At 41.3% G+C, this 15896-nt stretch overlaps 1 protein-coding gene across 10 annotated transcripts in view; it reads left to right on the top strand.

The window, feature by feature from the left end:
• R3hdm2 (R3H domain containing 2) overlaps positions 1-15896 on the top strand; it is a 193742-nt gene that overhangs the window by 27395 nt on the left and 150451 nt on the right. Inside the window, exon 3 of one of the 10 annotated variants that reach the window (XM_045151570.1) lies at positions 5674-5742. The exons of the other annotated variants lie outside the window; for them this stretch is intronic. The gene's annotated coding sequence lies outside the window, so the exon portion shown is untranslated. The remainder of the gene's footprint in view (positions 1-5673; positions 5743-15896) is intronic. 10 annotated transcript variants of the gene reach the window in all.

Here is a 15896-nt window from a genome sequence, read left to right as displayed (position 1 = left end):
ACACTCCTGAGAGAAGGCCTAAGAACCTGGTACTGTCTGTATTGTTACTTTCTCTTCACTGTCACCGAATACCTGACAAGAAGCAACTAAAGGAGAAACGGTTCATTTTGGCTCACAGTTTGAGGGCACGCAGTCCATCGCAGCAGAAAAAGCTTGGTGGCTGTGCTGTGGTAGCAAAAAACTGAGGTGCATGTCAGCAGTAAGGAGTCAGAGAGACAGCGGTGGGATGGGGAGCCAGCTGTAAACCTCATGCCCTACGTGCCCATTGTTATGTGAGTTTTGGGTTTTCTTGCCAATGCCAATGTGACAATAAATTTAGGGCACCCCCAATTCTTGTCTTATGAATTTAAAGAATTAAATCTATGGATCAGAGGATAAGCCTTAAAAAGAGTTTATTTAAGAATATAAAACTACAGAGAGCTCTGACCACAGGAAAGGCAAGAAAGGCTGGAGAGCTCACATGGGAGCCCAGCAGAGCCAAGATGACCAGGGCTCACCACAGCAGGGACCTGGAAGTTCAGAAGTGGTGGAAAGGCACAAAGAGACCTGCCCACCCAGTAAGGATCAATTTATAATCTTGTTGTGAGCTTACCCCTTAAACTGAGAGGAAGAACTGATTGATCTAGGCTAGGGACTGGCTCAGGAGTAGGGGGCAAGAGAGCTAATTGGTTGGGGTTGGATCTGGCGTAGGGGGCAAGAGATGATTGGATAGGCTGGGTCAGACACTGAACTCTGGTAATGTTGAAGAAGACAGGCATTGTTGTCCCTCTTTGGGCCATCTCCCCGAGTTCAAGGCCACCTGAGACTGCATAGTTAATTCCAGGTCAGTCTGGGCCAGAGTAAGACTCTACATTGAAAAACAAAAACAAAAAAGTTAAAACAGCAATCAAATATGTAGGGTACAAAGACCAACAGATTAACTGTGAAGATTATTATAGGTATAATTTGAGATCCACTCCCAGAACTGTCCACCAAATGACACGCTGGTGTCTGATGCCATCTGAACCTGTTCGGAAAGGAGTTATGAGGCAGATGAGGCATTGACAGAGTTTTCAGGAACATATACGCAACATTTAACCTTGATAATGGCACATGGGCAACCCTGGGCTGCCGTGATGATGTCTAGTCATGTGATTTTTGTCCATTTGCCTTTCTGCTTATTTGAACCTCAGAAATAAGGGAAATTCTCTCAGTTGTGTCATTTAAAGCCTTTTGGTTATATTTAGTGAGAGTTTCTATGTGCCATATGACATCTATTCTAAGCCAATAGATGGAATAAAAACAGACTAGATGATCATACCAGCAAAAAACACTCAGAGTCGATCAGCATTTTAAAGCAGGTAAATTGACTGGGTGCCCTAAGGAAATCCCAGAGTGCACCTTCCAGTCCATCCTGGGGACAGCCAAGGCCACTGGGTGCCATTAAAGGCTACCCAGTATACCTCTGGTCTCAAGACCCATTCATAGCAAACCATTGTGATCATTGGAGGGGAATGATATTTTGGCATAAATCTGAAGGGACTCATCCTAGGTAAAGAAGGCTACCTGGATATTTTGAGGAAGTATTTGTTCCCAGAATAAGGAAGTCTTCTGACTTAGGCAACCTTTGGTCAGAGTCATCCACATATATGTATCCCAGATTTGTCAATAACCACCCTGATATCTTCGAGTGTTCGCCCTTAAATATTTTATTTAGTTATTTGAGAGGGGGTGAGAGAAGAAGAGGTAGAAACAGAAAGAATGGTCACACCAGGGCCTCCAACCATTGCAAACGAACTCCAGATGCATGTTCCACTTTGTTCATCTGGCTCATGTGGGTACTGGGGAATTGAACATGGGTCATTAGGCTTTACAGGCAAGTGCCTCAACCATGAAGCCATGTTTGGTTTTAAAAATTCATTTATTTGCATGTGTGTACATGAAGGGTAATGCCAAGACCTCTTGCTGCCTCAAATTACACCAGAAGATGGCTTGACCCATGTTTTGTGTCTGGTTGATGTGGGAGGAAAGGGAACTGAAGCATGGATGGCAGGCTTTGTAAGTAAGTGCTTTTAACTGCTGAGCCATCTTCCCAATCCCTAGTTTGTATTATTTATTTATTTCTTTGAGAGGGAGGAAGGAGGGAGGCAGATAGAGAGTGAGAGGGATGGGCATGCCAGGGCCTCCAGCCACTGCAAACAAATTCCAGACAGATGTGCCATCATGTGCCTCTGGTTTACATGGGTACTAGGGAGTTGAACCTGGGTTCTTAGGCTTTGTAGGCAAGTGTCTTAACCACTAAGTCACCTCTCCAGCCTTTTTTATTGCAGTTTTTTAGAGAGAGAGAGAGAGGAGACTATGAATTGTCTCACCAGAGCCTCAGCCACTGCAGTTGAACTCCAGACACTCGTGCCGCCTTGTGTGCATGTGCTACTGTGGGTTTGCCTCCGCTTTGTGCGTCTGGTCTCCATGGATCTGGAGAGAGATCAGATGTATCCTATGGCTGTGCAGGCAAGCGCCTTAACCACCAAGCCATCTCTCCAGCCCCCAGTGTGTGTTTTGAATTATGTTGTTTTTAATTTGCAGTTGGAGAGCCACCTCTGCGTGTAGCAAGTGTTTGAGTGTGAACCTGCCTAGACCACTTCAAAATCATGTATCTTGTCATGGGCTTGAGGGCCAGTGGGGAAAGTCAGGTTCCTTCTATCTTACCTTTGTCATATACCCCTCTCCCTTAGAAGGTTCTCTTTACAGTGACACTGGATGACCCTAGTGCAGTGATCCTTGTCCCAGCTCTTGGCTGGAAGCATGAGAAGGAAGCTTAGCATTCCCAATAGTGGCCCTGTTGATAAAATTGCTTTTTGCTGAATTACTTTTTTTTCATGGACCAATTTTTTGTACTGTCACCCAGTTAAAAAAAATTTTTAAATTATTTATTTATTTATTTGAGAGAGAAAGAGGCAGAGAGAGAGTATGTGTGTATGTGTGCCAGGGCATCCAGCCACAGTAGACTCCAGATGCATGTGCCACATGTTCATTTGCCTTATATGGGTCCTGGGGAATCAAACCTGGGTCCGTTGACTTTGCAGGCAAGTGCCTTAACTGCTAAGCTGTCTCTCCAGCCCATCACCCTTTTTTTTTTTTTCTCCAAGGTAGGTCTCACTCTAGCTCAGGCTGACCTATAATTCATCATGTAGTCTCAAGGTAACCTTGAACTCATGGCAGTCTTCCTACCTCTGCCTCCAAAGTGCTGGGACTAAAGGTGTGTGCTACCACACCTAGCTTCTATCACCCAGTTTTAATGAAAGAATCTTTGGAAAAAATAAAAAACACAGCGTGTTAGGAATACTCACATCATTGTACAAGATGGTAGAGCTTAGCTTTTTTTTTTTTTTTTTTTTCGAGGTAGGGTAGGGTCTCACTCTGGCTCAGGCTGACCTGGAATTCACTATGTAGTCTCAGGATGGCCTTGAACTCTCGGCGATCCTCCTACCTCTGTCTCCCGAGTGCTGGGATTAAAGGCGTGTGCCACCACGCCCGGTTTGAGCTTAGCTATTTTGAGAGCTTCAAGCATGTAGACTGGTTTGGGTATGTTAAGGGTTCCAATAGTGGTACTTGGCACCACTGGTGTCCTGAAATAGATTTTGCAGCAATCAACCTCATGGTCTTAACAGTAGCAACAATGATAATGACTTTTGCATTTATGGTGAGAAGATACTATGTATTTGCTCCATCTGGTCTGATTTTACCTCTGCTTCTCATCTACTCAGAGAGATTCTAGATCTGTTTGCTTAGTTCTGGGCTACTTAGGTAAAAGGATGGGTAAGTAGCAGCTGAAGAATTTCAAGGAGAAAGATTTGGATGATTAATTTATATTAGAAAGTGAGCCAAGAATTGCTTAATAGAGGAGTGTGGTGGTTTGAATAGATGGCCCCTGATATATTCAATTTTTTATTTGTTTGTAGTTTGCATCGGTAGCCACCTGGCTGGAGGCAGTGTCACTGGGTGGATCTTCAGCTGTGGTGGTGGGTTTCAGATTTCAATCTAAAGATATGCAAAGTATGCCTAGCTGGAATTCCTGAAGTGTTCTGTGCTGTGCTATGTGGCTTTTGACATTTTGGCTTGTGCTTCTCTTTCTCTGCTTGGTCCTGTGAAGGCAGGCCAGTTTCTTCTGCCATTATGGAGCTTCCCAGTTCATCTCAGTGAACCTGAAGCTGTCTGCTACAAGGAGAAAGAGCCAAATGGACAGAACTTTTTTTTTTCCTTGAGGCAAGCCCAATAGACTGGCCTTTTTCTTTTGTGAGAGAGCAAGTGTGTGTGTTTGTGAGAGAGAATTGGTACACCACTGCAATTGAACTCCAGACATGTGTTTCTCCTTGTGCATATATGCAACCTTTCATGCTTACGTCACTGTGCGTCTGGTTTATGTGAGACCTGGAGAGTTGAACATGGATCTGAAGACTACAAACAAGCACCTTAACTGCTAGGCAATCTCTTTAACCTGGGCAGGATTTTAAAAATTTTTTGGTTTTTCAAGGTAGGATCTCACTCTAGTTCAGGCTGTCCTGGAATTCACTATGTAGTTTCAGGCTGGCTTTGAACTCTTGAAGATCCTTCTACCTCTGCCTCCCTGGTGTTGGGATTAAAGGCATGCACCACCATGCCCGGCTTATTTTTTACGTTTTTAAATTAGCTAGAGAGTTTTTTAAAATACAGGTTAGAGGCTGGAGAGATGGCTTAATGGTTAAGGTGTTTGCCTGCAAAGCCAAAGGATCCCAGTTCAACTATCCAGGACCCATGTAAGCCAGATGTACAAGTAGGTGCATGCATCTGGGGTTCATTTGCAGTAGCTGGAGGCCAAGGCACACCCATTCTCTCTCTGTTTCTCCCTGCCTCTTTCTCTTATGCAAATAAATAAATAAATAAAATATATTTAAATACAAGTTTGAACTGAGATTGGTAATGGCTGTAGATGGTTCAGGGCAAGGTATAGGGTTATGAGAAATGGAAGCAAAAGAAACTGGGAGGCTGGTGAGATGGCTTAGCGCTTAAGGTGCTTGCCTGCAAAGCCTAAGGACCCATGTTCTATTCTCCAGATCCCTCATAAGCCAGACACGCAAAAGTGAGACAAGTGCAAGGTGGCACATGCCCACTGGGTGGTGCATGCCTCTGGAGTTTGATTTCAGTGGCTGAGGCCCTGGTGTGCCAGGTCTCTCTCTCTCTCTAAAATACAAAAAAAAAAAGTGTTCAAAACAAAGAGAAATTGGTAAAGATTGTGCTTGGGAGATAGTTCAGTGAATAAAGTACTTGTCATGCATGTGTGAGGACTTGAGTTCAGATCCTCAACACCCATGTGCATGCATGCATGGTGATGCATACCTGTAATCCCAGTGCTATGGGGGTAGAGACGGGCATCTCTAGGGCTTGCTGACTAGCTTGTTCAGCTTAGTCAGTGAGCTCCAGGTCCACTGAGAGAGCCTGTCTGTTAAAATAAGGTGAAGGGTAACTAAGGAAGACACTCATTGTTGACCTCTGACCTCCACATGCATTCCCATATATGCCTGCATAAACATAAACACACACTTGCAAAGTAAATAGAAATTTGGGAGAAAAGGTATAAAAAAGTGCTGCTGTAATTTTCCATTAGGATCTCAATATATTAATATTTAAAATTGCTTTTAACTTTTTTTTTTTGAGGTTAAACTTGTCTCTTATATGAGATGCCATAACAGCACTGGACTCATGGAGGCTGAGCCATTTATTCAGGTAATACTAGGCAACATTAAAAAAAGTTATTTTTATTGTCAAGGGGTAGAGAGAGCGGATGGGCATTCCAGGGCCTCCTGCCATTGCAAGTGAGCCCCTGATGCATGTGCCCCTTTGTGCATATGGCTTTATGTGGGTACTAGGGAATTGAACCAGGCTTTGCAAGCAAGTGCCTTTAACCTCTGAGCCATCTCTCCAGCCCCAGTAGGCAATATATATGGAACACTTTCTGAGTGTAAGGCAACAAATTGCTGTATTTGATTTTCACACAATCCTGTGGGGTTGACAATATTATTGTACTTACATAATAGCTGAGGAAAGGAAGGTTCAGGGAGTATATAAAGATTAAGTTCAGCTGAGTTAAAAAGAAAAGTTTACTATAGTAAACATGGGAGTGCTTGGGTCAGATAGTAGTATCATTTGTTCATCTCCCAATAATACCGTGAACATAAAGAGGTTTTTTTTTTCCCCAAAATTTTTATTTTATTTTATTTTTATTTATTTATTTGAGAGAGAGAGAGAGAGGGGGGAGAATGGGCATGCCAGGGCCTCCAGCCACTGCAAACAAACTCCAGATGAATGTGCCACCTTGTGCATCTGGCTTACATAGGTCCTGGGGAATTGAGCCTCGAACTGAGGTCCTTAGGCTTCACAGGCAAGCACTTAACCACTAAGCCATCTCTCCAGTCCTTTTCCCAAAAATTAAAAAAAATTTGAGGCACACAGAGGTAGGTACACAGAGATAAAAAGAGAATAGTCTGGATGTGGTGACATGGTGTCGCATGCCTTTCATCCCAGCACTTGAGAGGCAGAGGTAGGAGGATCACCACAAGTTCGAGGCCACCCTGAGACTATCTAGTGAATTCTGGGTCAGCCTGGGCTAGAGCGAGACCCTATCTTGGGGAAACAAAAAAAAAGAACATGGTCTGGAGAGATGGCTTAGTGGTTAAGGTGCTTGTCTGCACAGCCTGGGGACCCATGTTCAACTCTCCACGTCCACATAAGCCAGACACACAAGATGATGTAAGCGTGTAAGTTTCACATGCGCACCAGGTGGCACATGTGTCTGAAGTTTGATTGCAGTGGCTGGCGGCCCTGGCATGCGCCTTCTCTATCAACCTCTCTCATAAATAAATAAATAAAATATTTAGAAAGAGAACATTTATGTTGGTATAGAGGTCTCAGCATCATACTTTGTCTGTATGTGTGGATATGGTATTGCATGCCTGCAGTTCTAGCTTCTGGGATGTGAAGGCAGGAGGAATGTCCATTTCTGGCCAGCCTGGGCTATACAGAGATACTGTCTTAAACAAGCAACAAAATCTATTAACTTCTAATAATGTAGTTTGAGTAATACCAACTCAATAACATTTTAAGTTTTTCAAGGTAGGGACTTGCTGTAGCTCAGGCTCAATAACAGTTGTATACCAAACTTTTGTACCTACATAGCTTCATCTCTACTCCTTTATTTTATGCTGATTCATTTTGTGTGTGTGTATGTGTGTGGTGTATATTCATGTAGGTGCATAGTTTCAACAACTCGTGTGCAGGTTAGAGGACAGCGTTTAGGTGTTGGTCCTTGCCTTCTGTGGTACTTTAGTACTCCACCTTCCATTCCACCACCAGTGTCAGCATGTTGGGATTAGAGAAGCCCGCCATGGTATCCGCTTTTGTTGTGGGGTCTGTAGATCTGAACTCAGGTACTTAGGCCTGTGGCTCCTGTGCTGTTCTTGCCATACAGATTTTACTGTGTCCTCATTAAAACAAACATGTGACTACAGCTATATGCAGTTTTGTTGTTAGAGACAGGATTCTGATGTATAGCTTAGGCTGACCTGGAACTTGCTATGTAGCCCAGACTGGCTTCTGAAGTCATAGCCATCCTGCCTCTTCCCTCTTCTTTGGAAATGCCTCTGACATATATTTAGCCATTTGGATTCATCCCACAGCTTACTGATGCTTTGTATATTTTATTGCAATGTTTATTTCTTTTAGTCTTTTGTTTTGGGTAATATCCATTGCTAGATTCTCAAGGATTTTTCCTCCTAACTTTTTCTTCTGCATTTTCTAATATATTACTCATTATTGTGTGTGTGTGTGTGTGTGTGTGTGTGTGTATGTGTGTTTTTTAAGGTAGGGGCTTACTCTGGCCCAGGCTGACCTGGAGTTTACTGCGTAGTCTCAGGGTGGCCTTGATCTCAGGGTAGATCCTCCTACCTCCTCTGTCTCCTCTTGAGTTCTGGGATTAAAGGCGTGACCCACTGTACCCAGCTTTTTACTCATTATATAGTATTTTTGTCTTAGCAGTTCAGAATTTTTTCCTTTGGCAAATATGCTAACTTTTTCCTGTAGCTTTTTGCCCATGTGGGATATAGTTATAATAACTTTTTAGATGTCTTTTTTTTTGGTAGGGTCTCACTGTCCTGGAACACTCTCTATAGTTGCAGCCTGCTCACAAACTCAAAGCCATCCTTCTCTGACTGATTTCTGGGATTAAGGGTGTGCACCACCACACCCAGCTTTAGATGTCTTTTTTACTAACTATAACTTGTGTAATAATTTCTTATGTATTTATTTGGTGTTAGGAATTAAACCTAGGGCTTTGCAAGTGCTGATAAGTTCACGTTCTATAATTGAACTGTACTCCCAATGTCTTTGAGCCATTTATCCTTTTTATTGTGAAATAAGTATAGATTTATAGGAAGTTGCAAAATGAACAGCAATATCCCACAAACCTTTTACCTAGTTTCTTCCAGTGGTGCCATTGCATAACTGTAGTTCAATTAGTACAATATTAAAACGAGGTAATTGACATTGGTAAATAATTTCATCATTAGTAATTTTTTTTTTTTTTCGAGGTAGGGTCTCACTCTAGCCCAGGCTGACCTAGAATTCACTCTGTAGTCTTAGGGTGGCCTTGAACTCACAACAATCCTACCTCTCTCTTCCGAGTGCTGGGATTAAAGGTGTGCATCACCATGCTCAGCTTTCATCATTGGTAAATTTTTATTTTCAGAATCAAGATAGAGAACAGTTCTTCCCTACAAGGATCTTTCATGCCTCGCAAGGTTTAAGCTTTCCTTCCTTCCTTCCTTCCTTCCTTTCTTCTTTCCTTCCTTCCCTCCTTTCTTTCTTTTTAGGTTTAAGCTTTTCCTTCCTCCCCTCTGTCCCTTCCTCCCTCCATTTTTTCTTTTTCTTTACTTTTCCTTCCTCCCTCCCTTCCTTCCTCCCTCCCTCCATAGTTCTGGGTGAGAATTGAACCTAGGGCCTAACATATGCTAGGCAAGTGATCTGCTAGTGAGATACATTTCTAGCCTCTACAAAGATTCTCATGTTAGACTTTAATAGTTACTTCACCTATTTCCACCCCATCTTCAAAACTTGTCCTGGGAAACCCTTATTATGTTCTGTATAACAATACTATTATTTCAAGAAAAAAGTGAGTGCAGGCCTAGCTGTGATGAGTACTTGCTTAGCATGCACAAAATCCTGTATGGGATTTCCCAAGCAAGCAAACATGCAAACAAAAAGGGTGTACAAGGCCGGGCATGGTGGTGCACACCTTTAATCTCAGCACTTGAGAGATAGAGGTAGAGGACTGCCATAAGTTCAAGGCCAACCTGAGACTACACAGTGAATTCCAGGTCAGCCTGGGCTAGAGTGAGACCCTTCCTCATAAAACAAAACAACAACAAAAAACCAGTATGCAACTAGTGTTTTTTCTTTGTAGATTGGTTTTTAATTTCTTTGGTTTTAATTTTTTTTCCACATCAATGGTTAGCATTTTATTCATTAAAAAATGGTTCTAGGAGGGGCTGGAAAGATGGTTCAGTGGTTCAGGCACTTGCCTGCAAAGCCAAATGATCTGGATTTAATACTTCAGTATCACATAAAGCCAGATTCATAAAGTGGTACATGCATCTGGAGTTTGTTTGCAGCAGCTAGAAGCCTTGGCATGCCCATTCTCTCTTTTATCCCCCTGGAAATAAATAAATAAAATATTTAATTAAAAAATGGTTCTAGGAGCTGGATGTGGTAGTTCATGCATTTAATCCCAGCTCTTTAGGGACAGAGGTAGATCACTGAGTTTGAGGCTAGCCTGGGACTACAGAGTGAGTTTCAGGTCAGCCTGAGGTAGTTAGGCCTTATCTAAAAAAAAAAAAAAAAAAAAAAAACCAAGAAAAAGTTCTAAAGCGTCAAAATAGACAGTTTTGGGCTGTGGAAATGGCTTAGTGGTTAAATGTGCTTTCTTACAAAGCCTGATGGCCTGCAGTGACATCCTCAGGGCCCATGTAAAAGCTAGGTGTACAAAGTAGTACATGCATCTGGAGTTTGCAGCAGCAACAACAGGCCCTGATGCACCAATCCTCTCCTTCTCTCAAGGAAATAAATGAATAGGTAAATAGTAAAATAGACATTTTTTTTTTTTATCATACCCACTCTCCCTCTCAAATCAGTCTCTCTCTTATTTTGATGTCATGATCTTTTCCTCCTATTATGATGGTCTTGTGTAGGTAGTGTCAGGCACTGTGAGGTCATGGATATCTAGGAGTCCTATCTTTCCTTTGGCTTGTTCATTCTTTCTGCCACCTCTTTCGCAATGGACCCTGAGCCTTGGAAGGTGTGATAAAGATATTGCAGTGGTGAGTACTCCTCTGTCACTTCTTCCCAGCACCATGATGCTTTCTGGATCATCCCAAGGTCACTGCCATCTGAAAAGAGAAAGTTCTCTAATCAAAAGCTAGAGTAGTATTAATATGTGGGTATGAACATTAAGAGAAGTGCTTATTGGGCAGTTTGGTGAGCATAGTATATACATTTAGCAAGACAGCAGCAGACATTATACCACTAGGGCTCATGACTACCCCTGTTATAGGTTTTCAGTATCAGGAGTGTATTCCTTCCCATGGAGCAGGCCTCCAGTCCAATTAGAGGGCAGTTAGTTTCCACCATGACAGACATGCCACTATTGCACACGTTGGCTCACTTGTCCTGGCTGACTAAATATAAGGCTTGCAGTGTCCACTGTTGAGTATCTTCACTGGTGATTTCTCTTTCTCCCAATGAACTGCGTGTAGAGTGGCCACTTCCAGCTTTCTGTCAGCTGGTCTACATGAAGGAGGTTATTAGCTCAATTCTAGCAGGATTTCTCAGTGGCCTTGCAGTCCAAGTATGTGGAGTCTTCAGCAATAGGGTCTTACCATCTACTCCTGGTGGGAAGCCAAGAGCATCAGCAATGAAAATAGTTTTTTTTTTGGGGGGGGGTCTAGGGTCTCACCCTAACTCAGGAAGTTTTCTAAGAATAAGCTATAGCACATGTAAGTGATTAGTCATTCTGTGATTTTTTATTTTTTTTATTTTTTTTTTTTTTTGAGGCAGGGTCTCACTATAGCTCAGACTGACCTGGAATTCACTATGTATTCTCAGGGTGACCTTGAATTCACGGTGATCCTTCTACCTCTGCCTCCTGAGTGCTGGGATTAAAGGCATGCACCACCATGCCTGGCTCCATTCTGTGAAATTTTGATTTTTGAGTTTATGGTGCATCCCAGGATACTCAAGTTTTCTGAAGAGTCAGTCATCATTTTTTCTCTTATCTATGTAGACTTCTCTTATCTATGTAGGCTGCTTTTTTGCTTTGGTTGCATGATATCAGAATCACTGCTTTCTCTGAGGTAGTCAAGGTATCCTCTATTACCCTTGCTAATTTGCTCATTTTTTTTTAATGCTTTTCTGGAAGGCAAGTTCTCATTGATGTTCATGGGCTATATGTACCATGAACTGCACTTGGAATGGCCACCTAGTACACCCCACTGCCTAATTTTATTTTTAAATATAAGCCAGGCATGGTGGCACACACCTTTGATTCCAGCACTTGGGAGGCAGAGAGAGGTAGGAGAATCACCATGAGTTTGAGGCCACACTGAGACTACATAGTGAATTCTAGGTCAGCCTGAGGTAGAGCAAGACCCTACCTTGGAAAACCAAAAAAGAAAAAAAATGTATATAATATATATACACACATACATATACATATTTATATTAATGTGTTTGCAAGAGAGAAGGAAAGAAAGTCAGTGAGTATGGGCTCACCAGGGCCTCTTGCTACTGCATACAAACTCCAGACACATGTCCCACTTTTTAGTCTGGCTGTATGTGGCTATTAGGAAATTGAATCTTGGTTGGCAGGTTTTTAAGCATGTACCTTTAACTGCGGAGCTAACTCCTCTAGCTCTATTATTTATTAATTATTATTAGTATAATTAGTATTGTTTTTTTGGTATTTTTGAGGTAGGATATCCCTCTAGTCCAGGCTGACCTGGAACTCACACTGTAGTTCCAAGCGGGCCTGGTACTCATGTTGATCCTCATATTTCTGCCTCCCTAGTGCTGAGATTAAAGGCATGCACCATCACACCTGGTGATTCTTTCTCTTTATTAAAAATTTCTTAATTTTTAAAATTTTTTTCTCAATTTTTATTAACATAAAAAATATCTCATGGTAATACCTTCCCCTCCCCCCACTTTCCCCTTTGAAATTCCATTCTCCATCATATCTTCTCCCCTTCTCAATCAGTCATTTTTTTTTTTTTTTTTTCGAGGTAGGGTCTCACTCTAGCCCAGCGTGACCTTGATTTCACTATGGAGTCTCAGGGTGGCCTTGAACTCATGCCAATCCTCCTACCTCTGCCTCCCAAGTGCTGGGCTTAAAGGCATGTGCCACCATGCCTGGCTCAGTCTCTTATTTTGATGTCATGATCTTTTCCTCCTCTTATGATGGTCTTTTGTCAGGCATTATCAGGCCCTCTCTCTTTTTTAAAAAATATTTTATTTTTCTTTTTAAATTTTTATTAATATTTTTTTAAATATTTATTTTTATTTATTTATTTGAGAGAGAGAGAAAGAAGCAGAGAGAGAGAGAATGAATGAATATGGGCAAGCTAGGGCTTCCAGCCACTGCAAATGAACTCTAGATGTATATGGTCTATCTTGTGCATTTGCCTTATGTGGGTCCTGGTGAATCTGACCAAGGTCCTTGGGCTTTGCAGGCAAGCGCTTTAATCTCTAAGCCATCTCTCCAGCCCTATTAATACATTTTTTTTCTCAATTTTTACTAACATTTTCCATGATTATAAAAAATATCCCATGGTAATACCCTCCCACCCCCCCACTTTCCCCTGTAAACAATAATCCATGGTAATTCCCTCTGTCATCAGCATTTATGGTCATTTGTTTAGATGATGGTAGCCAATCTGATAGGAGTGAGATGGAATCTCAATGTAGTTTTAATCTGCATTTCCCTGATGACTAGGGATGCCAAACATTTTTTAGATGTTTATACGCCATCTGTGGTTCTTCTTTTGAGAACTCTATTTAGTTCCATAGCCCATTTTTTAATTGGGTGGTTTGATTTCTTATTATTTAGTTATTTTAGTTCTTTGTATATCCTAGATATTAATCTTCTAGCAGATGTATAGTTGGCAAAGATTTTCTTCCATTCTGTAGGTTGCCTCTTTGCTTTATTCACAGTGTCTTTCTTTTGTAGTACAAAAGGCTTGTAATTTAATGAGGTCCCAGCGGTTAATCTGTGGTTTTATTGCCTGAACAATTGGAGTTATATTCAGAAAGTCCTTGCCAAGGCCAATATGTTGAAGGGTTTCTCCTACTTTTTCCTCTAGCAGTTTCATAGTTTCAGGTCTGATATTAAGGTCTTTGACCCATTTGAACTTAATTCTTAATTGTATATGGAGAGAGATAAGGATCTATTTTCTTCCTTCTACAGATACATATCCAGTTTTTCCAGCACCATTTGCTAAAGAGGCTGTCTTTTCTCCAGTGAATTGTTTTTGGCATTTTTGTCGAAGATCAGGTGGCTATAGCTAACCGGACTTACATCTGAGTCCTCTATTCTGTTCCATTGATCCACGTTACCTGCTTTTGAGCCAGTACCGTGCTGTTTTTGTTACTATGCCTTGTGGTATAGGTTAAAAAGGTGTGGTGATACCACCAGCCTTATTTTTGCTGCTCAAGTTGTTTTAGATATTTGAGTTTTTTTAATTTTAAAATTTTTATTAACATTTTCCATGATTATAAAAAATATTTGAGGTTTTTTTTATGCTTCCAAATTAATTTTTGAATTTTTTTTCTATTTCCGTGAAGAATGTCTTTGGAATTTTGATGGGGATTGCATAATTTTTTAGATTGGTTTTGGTAATATTGCCATTTTCACAATATTGATTCTTCTGATCCAAGAACAAGGGATGTTTTTCCATTTCCTAGTGTCTTCTGCAGTTTCTCGCATGAATATTTTAAAGTTTTCATTGTAGAGATCCTTTACTTCCTTGGTTAGGTTTATTCCTAGGTACTTTATTTATTTATTTATTTTTTGATGCAATTATGAATGGGAGTGATTCTCTGATTTCGTTCTCTGTGTGTGTGTGTTGTTAGCATTTAGGAAGGCTACTGAGTTTTGTGTGTTTATTTTGTATCCTGCTACATGGCTGTAAGTGCTTATCAGCTCTAACCGTTTGCTGGTAGTCTTTAGGGTCCTTTATGTATGGGATCATGGAGTTTGTCAAATGCTTTCTCTGCATCTAATGAGATGATGCCAGTATTTTGTTGAGAATTTTTACATCCATGTTCATGAGGGAGATTGGCCTGTAATTTTTTTTGTTCTATCTTTGCCTGATTTTGGTATCAGGGTGATGCTGGCTTTGTAGGAGTTTGGTAGGATTCCTTCTTTTTCTATTTTATGGAAAAGTTTAAGAAGCATTGGTGTTATTTCTTCCATGAAGGTCTGGTAAAATTCACCAGTGAATACATTTGGGCCTTGACATTATTTTTAGCTGGGAGTTGTTTTTTTTTTTTTTTCCAATATATTTTATTTATTTATTTGAGAGAGAAAGAGACAGGGACAGAGAGAGAGGGGTGGGGGGGAATAGGTGTGCTAAGGCCTCTGGCCACTACAAACAAACTCCAGATGCATACACCCCCTTGTGCATTTACGTGGGTCTGACCAGGATCCTTTGGCTTTGCAGGTAAATGCCTAACAGCTAAGCCATCTCTCCAGCCCAGGAGATTTTTTTAAAATAATAATTTTATTCATTTATTTGACAGAGAAGTGGGGGGGGGGTAGAAAATGAATGGGCACGCCAGGGCCTCCAGCACCTGCAAATGAACTCCAGGTGCATGTGCCCCTTTGTGCATCTTTTTTTTTTTTTTTTTTTTTTTTTGGTTTTTGAGGTAGGGAGGTAGGGTCTCACTCTAGCCCAGGCTGACCTGGAATTAACTATGTAGTCTCAGGGTGGCCTTGAACTCACGGCGATCCTCCTATCTCTGCCTCCCGAGTGCTGGGATTAAAGGCGTGCGCCACCACGCCCTGCTTACCCTTTGTGCATCTTTGAACATACTTATAATCATTCTTTTTGAAGTCTTTCTCAGGCATTTCCTCTAATTCAGTCTCACTGGAGGGCATTTCTGTTGCATTAATACTTTTTGGTGGATTTATATTGTCTCTATTTTTTTGTGTTTCTTGTGTTATAATGTGTATATTTTTGCATCTTGAATTAATGTAATGCTTGGATTTTTCAATAGCTACAGTATTATTAGATGTATCCATCAATCTGATGTCGTATGTATTTAGGGTAGGAGCTTAAGGTGCTAGGTGTGGCTCTTAAGACTCTCAGTTAACTACAAAAGAGACCTTAGATGTTGGGTTTAACTGCTGTAAGAGTATAAGAAGACTGAGTGGAACAAAATGCAGGCAGATTCTGAAATTTAACTAAACAATGTGCACATTCAATGAAAAACAGCACATAGTATTTATGCAAAAGTCGATATTATGACTACCAGATCCTTAAACAAAATCATAGTCCCTTAGGATGTGTGTTGCCCCACCTCCTTAATCCTGTTAACTAGGAGGCTAAAATTTCTGGTCTGTTGAGGGTTCCAAGTCAGCTTGTGACCATGTAAGACCCTTCCCTGATATAATCCCAGTTACCTTTTGGGATGATTTTGTTCTCAATTATCCTGCATTCCTGCCTGGGTCCCATTATTTTGCTCGGTGGGCTCAGGTAGGCTGGCTGAGTCGCTGGATCGCTGGTCTGTTCGACTTTCAGGTGCTGTGTAGGTGAGCTCCCTTCCCCAGGTCGCTG

The sequence above is a fragment of the Jaculus jaculus genome, chromosome 6, assembly GCF_020740685.1.
Source record: "Jaculus jaculus isolate mJacJac1 chromosome 6, mJacJac1.mat.Y.cur, whole genome shotgun sequence".
Lineage (NCBI taxonomy): Eukaryota > Metazoa > Chordata > Mammalia > Rodentia > Dipodidae > Jaculus > Jaculus jaculus.
The sequence above is the reverse complement of the archived record's forward strand: the minus strand, read 5'-3'. Positions and strand labels throughout refer to the sequence as shown.